General features: G+C 46.4%; 1 long non-coding RNA gene across 1 annotated transcript in view; it reads left to right on the plus strand.

The window, feature by feature from the left end:
- Nucleotides 1-12,316, plus strand: part of LOC132658283 (uncharacterized) — a 67,237-nt gene that overhangs the window by 5,435 nt on the left and 49,486 nt on the right. Inside the window, exon 2 of the long non-coding RNA XR_009597692.1 lies at nt 6,905-6,986. This is a non-coding gene — a long non-coding RNA (uncharacterized LOC132658283). The remainder of the gene's footprint in view (nt 1-6,904; nt 6,987-12,316) is intronic.

The following is a 12,316-nucleotide window of genomic DNA, read 5'->3' on the forward strand; positions in this document are numbered from 1 at the left end:
AAACACAGACTCTAAGGGCTGGAAGGGACTTCAGTCCCACCCTGTTTCATCTGCTTGTTTGGGGAAACTGAGACCCAGAGAGGAGTAATCACTCATCTAAAGTAGAACTCAGTCCTTCTGCAAACCAGGTCACTTCATCCTGGGGCAAGCCTTATGCTAACTAAATTCTTGTCTTTCTCCCTGAGGGGAAAGACAGTCCTTGTCACTCTCTCCTGAAAGCCACGGTGTGAAAGCGACATTTCTATTCAAGTTGACTGTTTCCTTCAAACAGTTTCACTTCCCCCCGTGTTTTCCTCTCTCCTTACAAGGCCGTGAGCAGACAAGCGCAAGGCCCCAGAAGAGAAATTCTCCCCTCCAGCGTGTGCCCCTAGGAGGAATGGGGCCGAATGACAGCGCTCTTTGACGAATGAGCTCCATGTTGGTGTTTTAACACCGGTGGCCGCAGAAACCTTGCAGGATGTGTCCAGGGAAATGGATTTTGTAGGGTTAGCTGAGTCTGTACCACCCACCGCACAATAGCAGCTCTGTGCAGGAAGGCGGCTTTGAAACAGGCTTAGTTTTCCACCAGTTCCAAGTTTAGGCAAAGAGTCAAGTTCAGGTGAAGGAATTATTTCTGCTGCTGGAAGATCTGTATTCGCCCTCCTCACCCTGATGCCCCTGATGTCTGGCTCTCCCACCTTTTGCAAGTTCTGGCATTCTCTCTATGCTTTCTGGAAAGACATTTAACTCCCCAAACAGACTGTAAGGAATATCAAGATTGTGTTGCTCGGATGTATTCTTCTATCAGCAGACCTAAGAGTGAGTGCGAATGTGACGGACCCTATAGACTAGAGAACACTTTTTAGCCACTTAGTTCTGCTTTTAGCCCCTAGGTCTGAGGGCCCACATCCATGGAGGCGGATGGGAAGGATTGTAAAAATGGTCCTAATTCTGCATCCCTCCTGTATCCATGCCTTTGCCATGTAACTTTGCATTGACCTCCAAGGCTGCATCTGAGCTCAGCTAGGAGATTGTTTTGGCCAGTAGGATCAAATGGAAGTGATGTGCACTGGTTCCGAATCTAGATTCCAAGAAGTCATGCGTATTTCTTTTCATTCTCTTGTGCCTCTCATTGCCATGGCAACATGTTCAAGCTAGTCTGTTGAAGGAATTGACATCAGGGAGCAGAGCTAGGTCATCCCAGTTGTTCCAGATGAGGCCAGTCTAGGTTAGCCAAGGGCCAGCCAACTCCCAGACATGGTAGTCCAGCCTAGACTAGCAGAACCTCATAGCTGACCTCCGGCTGACCCTAGATGTTGACTCTTACGTGTCACTGAGGCTTAGTGATGGTAAAGACTGGGACCTGGGACTCTTTACTGCAGTGCTTGAACTTAGATAAACATCTCCTCAAGCAACAGAATACAAATAAAGGACTGAAGATAAATGCATGCATGCACAGTTGAGGCAAATTATGAACAGGAAGATACAAAAAGGCCCAAATGCAGCTGCCGCTTCTGAGGTGCTAGGAACAAAAGCAGGGTACTGTGAGTGATTCCTGAACACAGCACCACCAAGGGGGTGGGCAGACCGCTAAGCCACCTCTCAGGCCCAACCCGCTGATCAAGGGGAGTGAGGGATCAGCTCACCTGCCCTCGCGGAGCAAGCAAGAGCACTTGCTGCCTGTTTTCCATTTCATGCTGTAGCACAAACCACAAGCCCCAGTAAAGCCATGCATGAATTTCTCATCTGTCCTCCGATCAATTTCTATTGATTAAGGAGACCAAGGACCCTGGTCAGTAACAGCAGAATTACTGTGGATATAGATGACTGATGTGGGGAGTTACCTCTTAACAGTTTTTATTCCTCCCTTTAACCCTTTTGTGAATCAGCTGGTTACATATACCATCTGGTCTACACTGCTAGGTCCAGCCAGTATCCATTCATCCCTTCTTCCTTACTGTCAGAACCATGTGCTAAAAACTTACATTTACCAGCTTCCCCTGCAGATAGGAGTTGTGTCATGTGACACTCTTTTGGCCAATGAGAAGCAAATGAGTGGTGCTCCTTGAAGGGGTGTGGGGGTGAGGACACCTTTTGGTCCATTCATTCTTCCAGCCTGGAGTGAGAATGTGATGAAGAACTCTGAGAGTGTGGCCATGGGATCTGTGCTGAGAAAGCCCTCGTTGTGGACTTCTAATTACATGAGGAAAAACAAGCCTTCTAAGTTATTTTATGCTCCTGTTTCTCAGGCTTCTCTTCAACTTGTAGCTTACTGCAATTCTTTCTATGAACAAAACTGAAGTACAGTTGATTTACAACATTGTATTAGCTCAGGTATACAGCAAAATGGTTCAGTTATACATATATATACACATATACCTACATATATGTCAGTTTATCTTCCATTATGTGTTATTGCAAAATGTTGAATTTGTAATTCTCAATAGCACTGACTTTGTCTTTGTTTAAATAATGCATAGGAAAAAATGAGTAAAGATACATTCTAAAAATATATTACAACCTGGACCCACTGTATAGCACAGGGAACGATATTTGATGTCTTGTAATAACCTATAGCGGAAAAGAATCTGAAAAAGAATATATATAATAATATATACTACATAAAATACACACACACACACATATGGCTGAATCATTTTGCTGATGAGGAAACTGAGGTTCTGAAAAGTTAAACAAACTAGTTCATACAGCTAGTGAGCAACAAAGCCTGGATTTGGATCCAGCTGGCCTGATTCTAAGGGTTTTGTACTTTGCCCTGCATTTTCCTAAGCATGTGAAATCACTGTTACTAGTGCAGATGTAGCTGAGATAGTGGTATTTGCCCACTGGTTCATGGGCTCCCCTACATTTCTAACTCTCGTGTCCAATTAGGGTGGGGCCATATGATTGGTTTCTGACAACAGGATGTGGGCAGACGTGATGTACAACTAACCCAAGCACGGCCTGCAACAACATCCTGGCTAAGTCACCATCCACCTCTTCCTCTTCCGTAATCCAGGAAGCTGGATATTGAAGTTTTGGCATCTCAAGATGCAGGCAGCCTGGATCCCTGAATCACTGCGTGGAGGAGCATTACCCTCAAGAGCCACCCAATCCACATTTAACTTTAAACAAGAAATGACTCTTAGTTGTATTCTTGGAGCATGGTGTTGCCTAACCTAACTAATATAGCAGAAATGACCAGACAGATTTCATATATTTATTTTAAATAATTGCTTATACTGCACAAAATATTTTCTTGATCCTCCTAACCTTTTGAGATAAACAGGGATTAAAAAACTCGTTTTACAGGCTAGGAAACTGAGGCTTAGAGAAGTGAAATGATTAGCTCAGGACCACAGAGTTTGTAGGTGGTCAAACCAAGGTTAGGCCCTTGGTATTTTTCCCACATTCTGAAAATTTTATAACTTCCAAGTCTGATGTTATAAAAGCAAGCAGTAACCTCAGAGGGAATGATGGTCCCACAGCATAGAGTTCTGCAGATTAAATTAAACACCTTGAAGGACTAAAAGACTAGGTAGCCAGTCCAGACAGGTGTAGTACATTCCAATGGCTCATATTCTTAAGTCAACAAGCTGCAGGCATCTGTGGCTGCTCGGACTCCTGGGTGGTCCTGGAGTGGGGGTTCTGAGCCCAGCCCTCAAGCAACCTGGTGTGCAGATCCTTGATCTGAATCATAGGTGTTGAATGAAAGACATAACGTTCCTTGCTCTGGATGAAAATCCTCACTATCTGCAGGGGGGTCGAGGGCCTGATTTTCCTTCCTCATCCCCACACAACAATCATTTTTTCCTTTAGAAAATTCTTCCTGGGGTACAAAATACTCCATTATCTCATTGAATTCTCTCAAAACCTGGTCATGCCTTTTTGGTGGGAAATTCAGAAAGGTTGATCTTGTCTGAGTTAAAGATGGGGTTCTGTCTCTAAGAATATTGAGCACATACTATGTGCAGGATCTTATTCAACCCTAAGTCTTCCCAGGTTGATATTATGGTGACTGTTCTACTGGAAGGAATCTGAAGAATGAGAGATGGAAAGCTTGTTCAAGGACACTCAGCTAGGAAGGTTCCCAGTGGGGATCCATATAGCTGGTACAGGAGTCCTCAACCAAGACAAAAACGAAGGAGATGGAAGGTAATAGCATTCGTCTTCCCATCCTGTACAAGGGATGTGCCACAAAACCCAATAACTTCTGGTAATTCTATCAGCCATCATCAATTGAACACTTATAATATTCTATTGTAGTCTTTGATCTTTCCTCCCCTCAACAATTCTATGTGCTTCCTTTACAGGGACTAGAGTTTCCATTTAGTTGACCTCTAATAACCCTGGTGGTGCAGATGATAAAGAATCTGCCTTCAATGCAAGAGACCTGGGTTTGATCCCTGGGTTGGGAGGATCCCTTGGAGAAGGGAATGACAACCCACTCCAGAACTCTTGCCTGGAGAATTCCATGGACAGAGGAGCCTAGCAGGCTCCATGTGGTCGCAAAGAGTCAGACATGACCGAGTGACTAACACTGTCAATAACCTCTTTATACTAAGAAGAGGCTAGACCCACCTTGCTTAGGTAGCCTCTGCATGACTTTGTAAACATGGATCTTGTCCACGTTCAGTTCCTTTTGCTGACTAAAGTCTCCAGAAACTTCCCTCCCTCTAGCTCCTGGAGTTCTGCCATTGACCTGATAAACCGTCAATAGCTTGAAAGTGACAAGGATCTAAGCTACCTCCATTTGTGGCTATTTGGCTTCTTCCGTTCCTTGCCGTAGCCAAGTCCTTTTTTAGCACTTTTCCCTGTGACACTCAGGCTACTGTGACCGGGGACCATCCCCAAGCCAAGGGTCTCCAGCTGCCCAATGCCAGGGCACTGACCCCTCTGCACTCTGTGTAGATGTCTCCTTGGAGTTGGGCATGGAGGTAAGACGCTGGCCCCACTCTTGACTGGTGCATTCCTTCATTCAGAAATAATTTTATGCACTGCCTGTATCTCAGACATTCTATTGGCCTCTGAGGATGGAAAGGTGAGTCGGACAAGCTTGTCCTGGCTGATGCGACGACCATCCACGCTCGAGCCACTTTGGAAACCTGCCCATCACGGTCGACTCTCCCTCCTCTTTGCCCCCACACTGCAATCAGTCCCTGAGTCTCGTGAATTTTACCTTCAAAACATCTGTCATACTCGTCTCTGCTTCTGCATCCCAGCCAAGAATCCCCTAGTTTAGATCCTTCATGCCTCTTTTGTTGATTGTTGGAATTTCCTCTTGGCCAGTCTGTTTGGTCTGGTCTCATCCCTCTGCAGCACTCTCCCACACTGTTTCTTAAGAGATTCGCCTAAAATATACATCTTACTAAGTCACTTAGACAAACTTTCAAGTGGCTCCCTTTGGCCCACTTACCATGTGCAGAATCCTGGGTGCCCCTGCTTGCACCTGTCTCTCCAGCTTTGCGCCTTAGTAGATGCTCCTGACCTCCAGGCTGACGGTTCCACCCTTTGCACTGGCCTCTGGTCCTCTTGGTGGGTAGGGGTTTTGACTCTTCCTTCTGCACCCACCTCCTTCCCCCCCACCCCGACCTCTCTGCCTTTGTTCCCTGTGCCCTGCTTCATTTGTTACCCTGGATCACTGCTCCTGTGAGTTGATGAAGAGGATAACTCCTATACTCATTCTTCAAGGTTTATTTTAGGGCCCAGCTCCTCCAGAAAGCCACTGCTACTTCCCTACCCACCCTCTGACAGGTGTTCTTCCTCAACGGCTGGTGGTGCCCCTTGCACATCTTCATCATTGCTCCTGACATATGGACGGGTGACCGCAAGGAGATCCAGCCAGTCCAGTCTGAAGGAGATCAGCCCTGGGATTTCTTTGGAAGGAATGATGCTAAAGCTGAAACTCCAGTCCTTTGGCCACCTCATGCAAAGAGTTGACTCATTGGAAAAGACGCTGATGCTGGGAGGGATTGGGGGCAGGAGGAGAAGGGGACGACAGAGGATGAGATGGCTGGATGGCATCACTGACTCGATGGACGTGAGTCTGAGTGAACTCCGGGAGTTGGTGATGGACAGGGAGGCCTGGCGTGCTGCGATTCATGGGGTCGCAAAGAGTCGGGCACGACTGAGTGACTGAACTGAACTGCTTCCAGTCGTCTGGCTTCCCTAGACTCTGGATTCCATATGGCGAAGGGTCAGGGTCCTTGGCACACAGGAGGCTCCCAATAAATTCACTGAATGAATAGACAAGTTATTTGAACAAAATGGAAAACAAGGGGGACAGAAGGAGTGGCTGACTCCACTTGGGGAATTCAGAAGTGGGTTTAAAGAGAAGACATGTGGCTGTGTGTTGAAGGAAGCAGAAGAGCTTGTAGGAGGGGAGTAGGAAGAAGGCTATAGTCCTGGAGTTATTGTTCAGTTGCTCAGTCATGTCCGGATCTTTGGGACCCCATGGATTGCGGCACACCAGGCTTCCCTGTCCTTCACTATTTCCCAGAGTTTGCTTAAACTTATGTCCATTGAGTCAGTGATGTTATTTAACCATTTCATACTCTGCCATCTCCTTCTCCTCTTGCCCTCAATCTCTCCCAGCACCAGCATCCATCGCAGATTTTGCTTTCTGTTCCTGTGACTTTCGGAGAAAGCAATGGCACCCTACTCCAGTACTCTTGCCTGGCAAATCCCATGGGCGGAGGAGCCTGGTGGGCTGCAGTCCATGGGGTCGCTAAGAGTCGGACACGACTGAGTGACTTCCCTTTCACTTTTCACTTTCATGCATTGGAGAAGAAAATTCTGCTGGCTTAGAGGTCTTAGCTCCAGAGGGAGGAAGGCTTCCACCAGCAAATGCAGTAATGATTCTGTTAAATTGGAAGCTAAGGTGGCCACAAGCCACTCTGGCCTCCTCTTTTGTCTGAATCAACAGGTACAGAAAGGAGTTACAGCATTAACTGGGGTGACTGAACCTGACTCCCAAGGGGAAACAGCACTGCTCCTCCACAACAGAGGTAAGAAAGAGTGTGTTTGAAATACAGGAGCTCCTTAGGGCGTGTCTTAATATCTCCATGCCCTGTGGTTAAGGTCAGTGGAAAACTACAACACCCCAACCCAGGCAGGACTACTAATGACTCAGACCTTTCGGGAAAGAAGGTTTGGGTCGTCCCACCAGGTAAAGAACCACAACCAGCAGAGGTTCTTGCTGATGGCAAAGGGAATACAGAGTAGGTAGTGGGAGAAGGGATTTATAAACACCAGCTACCATGTGATCAGTTATAGAAATGAAACCTGCAATTGTCATGAGCGTTCCTCCTGATTTTGTTACGAGCACATTAGTGTGTGACCCAGGAAATGAACTATATCACAGCTACTCACACATTCGTTGTCCTCTGAAGGACATAGCCTTCCTGATCGTAGCAGCCCACAGCCCCTAGTCCCTAGCCCTTAGCTGGTCTGCCCTGCGGTCACCTGATTTCTCTCTCATGGTGCTGGGCAGGGGCTGAGCTATTTCAAACAGCACGTCATCAATAGCGTTTGCGAAAGTGTACTGAGAATTTACCAGAGTGAGAGGCTGTGGGGAAAGATGAGTCAGCCACAAATTCTACCCGCAGTGGTTTTACAGTCTAGTAGCAAAGCAAATACGGTTTGTTTGTTTGTTTTCTGGCTTTTTTGCTGTTTTATAGTTACATTTGCCTGTATTGACACAATGTTAGTACATGGTTATAAGAAGAGCAGAGGTGCCCCGCACACACTTGTTGGCATGGGCTGCATGGTCCCCGTACCCTGCTCAGGGATTGCTCATGACTGCCAGTGATCAGAAGCTGAGTTACTGCAGGTTCCTGCCAGCAATGCAGCATCCAGGAAATGGGTCCCTTCTGGGCTTGGAGGGCTGAGGTGTGAACGAACCATCAGGACCCCAAGGACCCTCTGCTGCCCATCCCCGCCCTTCTGCTCTTGCAGTTATTCTTGGTCATTTTTATTTGTTCCTGGTAATTTGTGTTAGAGGCCAAGCAATTCAGGAGACAGAGTGGTGTTGACAAGTGGCATTTCAATCCTAGGTTTTCAGGGGTTGTTATTCAGCTGCTCAGTCATGTCCAACTCTTTGTGAACCCATGGACTGCAGCACACCAGGCTTCCCTGTCCTTGACTGTCTCCCGGAGTTTACTCAAACTCATGTCCACTGAGTTGGTGATGCCATCCAACCATCTCATTCTCTGTCGTCCCCTTCTCCTCCCGCCTTCAATCTTTCCCAGCATCAGGGTCTTTTCCAATGAATCAGCTCTTCGCATCAGGTGGCCAAAGTATTGGAGCTCCAGTTTCAGCATCAGTTCTTCCAATGAATATTCAGAGTTGTATTTCCTTTAGGATTGACTGATTTGATCCCCCTGCTGTCTAAGGGACTCTCAAGAGTCTTCTCCAACACCACAGTTCGAAAGCATCAATTCTTGGCGCTCAGCCTTCTTTGTAGACCACCTCTCACATCCATACATGACTACTGCTCTGAATCACTTTGCTGTTCTGATGGAGGGCTTTGAGAAGCCCTCCCCCACAAACCTTTGGTAGTATATATTAAGAATGTTAAAAATGTGTGTGGAATACTACTTAGCAATAAAAAAGAAGGAGCTATTGATATGTGCAATAATGTGAATGAACTGCAAAGTAATTATGCCAAGTGAAAAATCCAGAGGGAAAAGAGTCCATCCTGTCTGATCTGTGTACATAAAATGCTAGTTAATGCTAACCAGCCTTCAGTGACAGAAAGCAGGACAGTGGTGCCGGGGAGAGGGAGAGTGGAGTGGGCAAGAGATGCCAAAGGGACTCAGAGAGACTTACAGGGATGATGAACACATTCCTTACCTTGATTATGGCGATGGTTTCATGGGTGTGAACCCATGTCAAAAATGACAAAACTGTGCACTTTAGATACCTGTAACTTATCGTATGTTAGTTATACCTTAAAAGAAAGTGAAGTTGCTCAGTTGTGTCTGACTCTTTGCAACCCCGTGGACTGTAGCCTACCAGGCTCCTCCATCCATGGGATTTTCCAGGTGAGAATACTGGAGTGGGGTGCCATTTCCCTCTCCAAGGGATCTTCCCAACCCAGGGATTGAACCTAGGTCTCCCAGATTTCAGGCAGACACTTTATTGTCTGAGTCACCAGGGCAGCCTTATACCTTCATGCATCTGTTAAAAAAACAAAGGTGTGTGTACATTTTGACCCAATAATTCCATTTCTAGTCAAAGTCCTAAGGCAATCATTGAAGTGCCCAATTTAAGATCTTCAGCACATTGTTTAGAAAAGTGATAAAGTTCAATAATAAGAGGGCAGAGGTAAAAAAATAATGAATGCCTCAATAAATTCCAGATGATGATAAACAGTATACAGTATGCTATGTAGTTGTATAATATACTGCACAATAGTATATAATAGCATGCTACTCTGTATGCTTTAAAAATAGTACCATCTTATTTATTATGATAAAGAAAACACTAACCCTGCAGGGCTTGGTATAAAACTGTTTGTTTATAGAACAGTGTGAACATTATGAGATCAAATGAATGAGACCCAGGAATCAAACCACGGTCTCCTGCATTGCAGGTAGATTCTTTACCAACTAAGCTGTCAGGGAAGCCCATTATGAGATCGCAATGTTACAAACGTTAAGGCATGTGTCCAGGAAGGAACTGGAAGGTTTGTGGGTGGGTTTACAGGTTGCAGTCCACGGGGTCACAAAGAGTCGGACACGACTGAGTGAGTTCACTTTCACACTTTCACTTTAGTTTTCTTCTTAGGGCTTTTATGTATTAGTCAAATTTTCTCCTTTTAAAATTTATCACTTTTAAAGTTGCAAAGCAAGAAAAAAATTTAGGGGAGGGGTGACCGCACCCCAGCCACTTCGTTCTCTGAGGCGGTTGCAAGAGAAGGGCCTGGCCCTCTTCTGTCTCTTCTCCAATCGGTTGCTAAGTAGGTACTGTTGTTTGTCCACAGTGAACACCAGAGGCCTTGGGGACACCCAGGCTCAGGCCTTCCAATCCCATCTGGGTCCCTGGTGCTTCTTCTCTGATGCACAGTCAGCTCATATACACAAGGGCCCACTTGCTCCCTGTACTGCTGGTGGCAATAACTGAGTGAAGGATGCTTATGGCCAGCCCTTGGAGGGGCCAATCTTGGCCTTCCTGGCTCTGTTTCCTCCAGTTAAGTGCAGCTCTTAGAAGCCCTCAGAAAGTAAAGCATGAGCTAACCTAGGCTTGGCCAGGTCACGTGTCTATAGCCTTCCAGCAAAAACAGTAGCCGCAGGTGGCAAGACTGGGAGCATTTTGAGTGTACAGGTCAGTCTGCCTTTCCCCGACCTCCTGCTTCACTTTTTCTCCCCCAGTAGCGGAAGCTGAGGAGGACTGAAAGAAGGGCCCTTAGCTTCATGCTCATTGCAAGTGGGACAGCTTCCTGCTTGCTGCTCTCTGCATTGTGAGCTGGTCCTCCTGCTCGTAGTCGCTGCTCTGGACCAACCAGCTGAGATCAAGAAGTTTCATGCCAGGGTTTAGCATACCTGCTTTGAAAGCATACCTGCTTGCTGTGCCGAGGATGGCAGGGTTGGGAGCCCCAAGGTGCCTTGTCTCAGGTGGCTGCCACCCAGAGATTTGTTCCTGAATGAACAGTGGGACGAGCCAAGACTGGAGGGTCTGTGGTTGAAAACTGAGTGGCTAGTGGGGAGAGAGGCTTGGGGGCCAAACGAAGGTGTATACCATTGGCGCCCTGAATATGTGGAAGGAGAATCACATGATGGACGGGCTGCCTACCCTTGAGGAGGCTCAGTTTGCTCATCTGTAAAATGGGATGGGACTCAATCATTAATCTACATAGTCTCTAAATACTGGTTGAGCACATACTGTGTACCAGGCACTGTGCTAGGGGTTGGAGAAACGACAAATTCATTAGACATGGCACTTGGTTTCTTTGGGTTCTTTATGAGGTTGTGGGAAGGTCTGGGGAGGTTAAATATATGTTTGACTGATACATAGTAGATGCTCAAGAAATGCTACTGTTACCACTAAGGCAAGGACTCCTGTAAGGGATCAATGCCTGGACCTGTGGCCACAAGGTAGAGGCTGGGAGACTAGCTCTGGTGCAAGTGCCAGTGAGGGTCAGCCAGCGAACCTTCAAAATGTGTGAGATTCAGGCTGTACCGGAGAAATGTTTTGATCGGATGCTAGCAACATTCTTCTGCGTATTTATATACATAAGCTTATTGGTGTGAAAGGATGTTCATCTTGCATATCATTTGTTCACGTAAAAGGCGTTTATTCATTTCAAAGGTGTTTCTTCAGTGCTGGGCTTCAAGCCGTGGAAGAGATAAGGGATCATGACATGGGACTGGGGTCTCAGAGGCTGATGGAAAGGCAAGTGGGTAACACAGACAAGGCAAGGGGTGGCCTTGGGGTCACAATGAGTGAGATGTGTCGGTGCAGTAGGAGCTCAGAATGGTATAGTGGGGCAAGAGTGGTTTGGTTAGAAGATGGCAGGAAGCTGGAAAATATTTTACAGCAGATGCAAGAGTATCAGGCCTTAGCTTGGTCTTGTGGATCGTGCCGCAGAGATGTTCAGAGAAGTGAGGGTATGGTTGGATGGTGTTCATTCACTTAACAGATCTTTGCTGAGTGCCTCCTAACACCAGGGACTTTTCTAACCTCTGGGACAGTGAACACGACAGAAACAGCCCCTGCCTTCATGTAGTTTGCATTCTAAAAGAGGAAGACAAAAAATAACCCATGTTATATATAGTAGCTGTTCTCAGACTTTGGTCTCAGAAACTCACTCTATTCTTAAAAATGACTGAGGAACTCAGAGCTCTTTTTCTACATGCTGCTGCTGCTAAGTTGCTTCAGTCGTGTCCGACTCTGTGCGACCTCAGAGACGGCAGCCCACCAGGCTCTGCTGTCCCTGGGATTCTCCAGGCAAGAACACTGGAGTGGGTTGCCCTTTCCTTCTCCAATGCATGAAAGTGAAAAGTGAAAGTGAAGTCACTGAGTCGTGTCCAACTCTCAGCGACCCCATGGACTGCAGCCTTCCAGGCTCCTCCGTCCATGGGATTTTCCAGGCAAGAGTACTGGAGTGGGGTGCCATTGCCTTCTCCGTTTTTCTACATAGGTTATCACTATGGAAGATTACAACCCTAGAAATAAAAACTGATCAGTTGAAAATATTCATATATGAACATTTAAAAGCAACAATATGCTCATGACATTTGAGTATAAATAACGTATATCTAGTGAAAAACTGCTATTTTTTCCAAAATGAAAATTTAGAGGAAGAGTGGCATATTTGATATTTTGGTAGAGCTCT

The sequence above is a fragment of the Ovis aries genome, chromosome 20, assembly GCF_016772045.2.
Source record: "Ovis aries strain OAR_USU_Benz2616 breed Rambouillet chromosome 20, ARS-UI_Ramb_v3.0, whole genome shotgun sequence".
Taxonomy (NCBI): domain Eukaryota; kingdom Metazoa; phylum Chordata; class Mammalia; order Artiodactyla; family Bovidae; genus Ovis; species Ovis aries.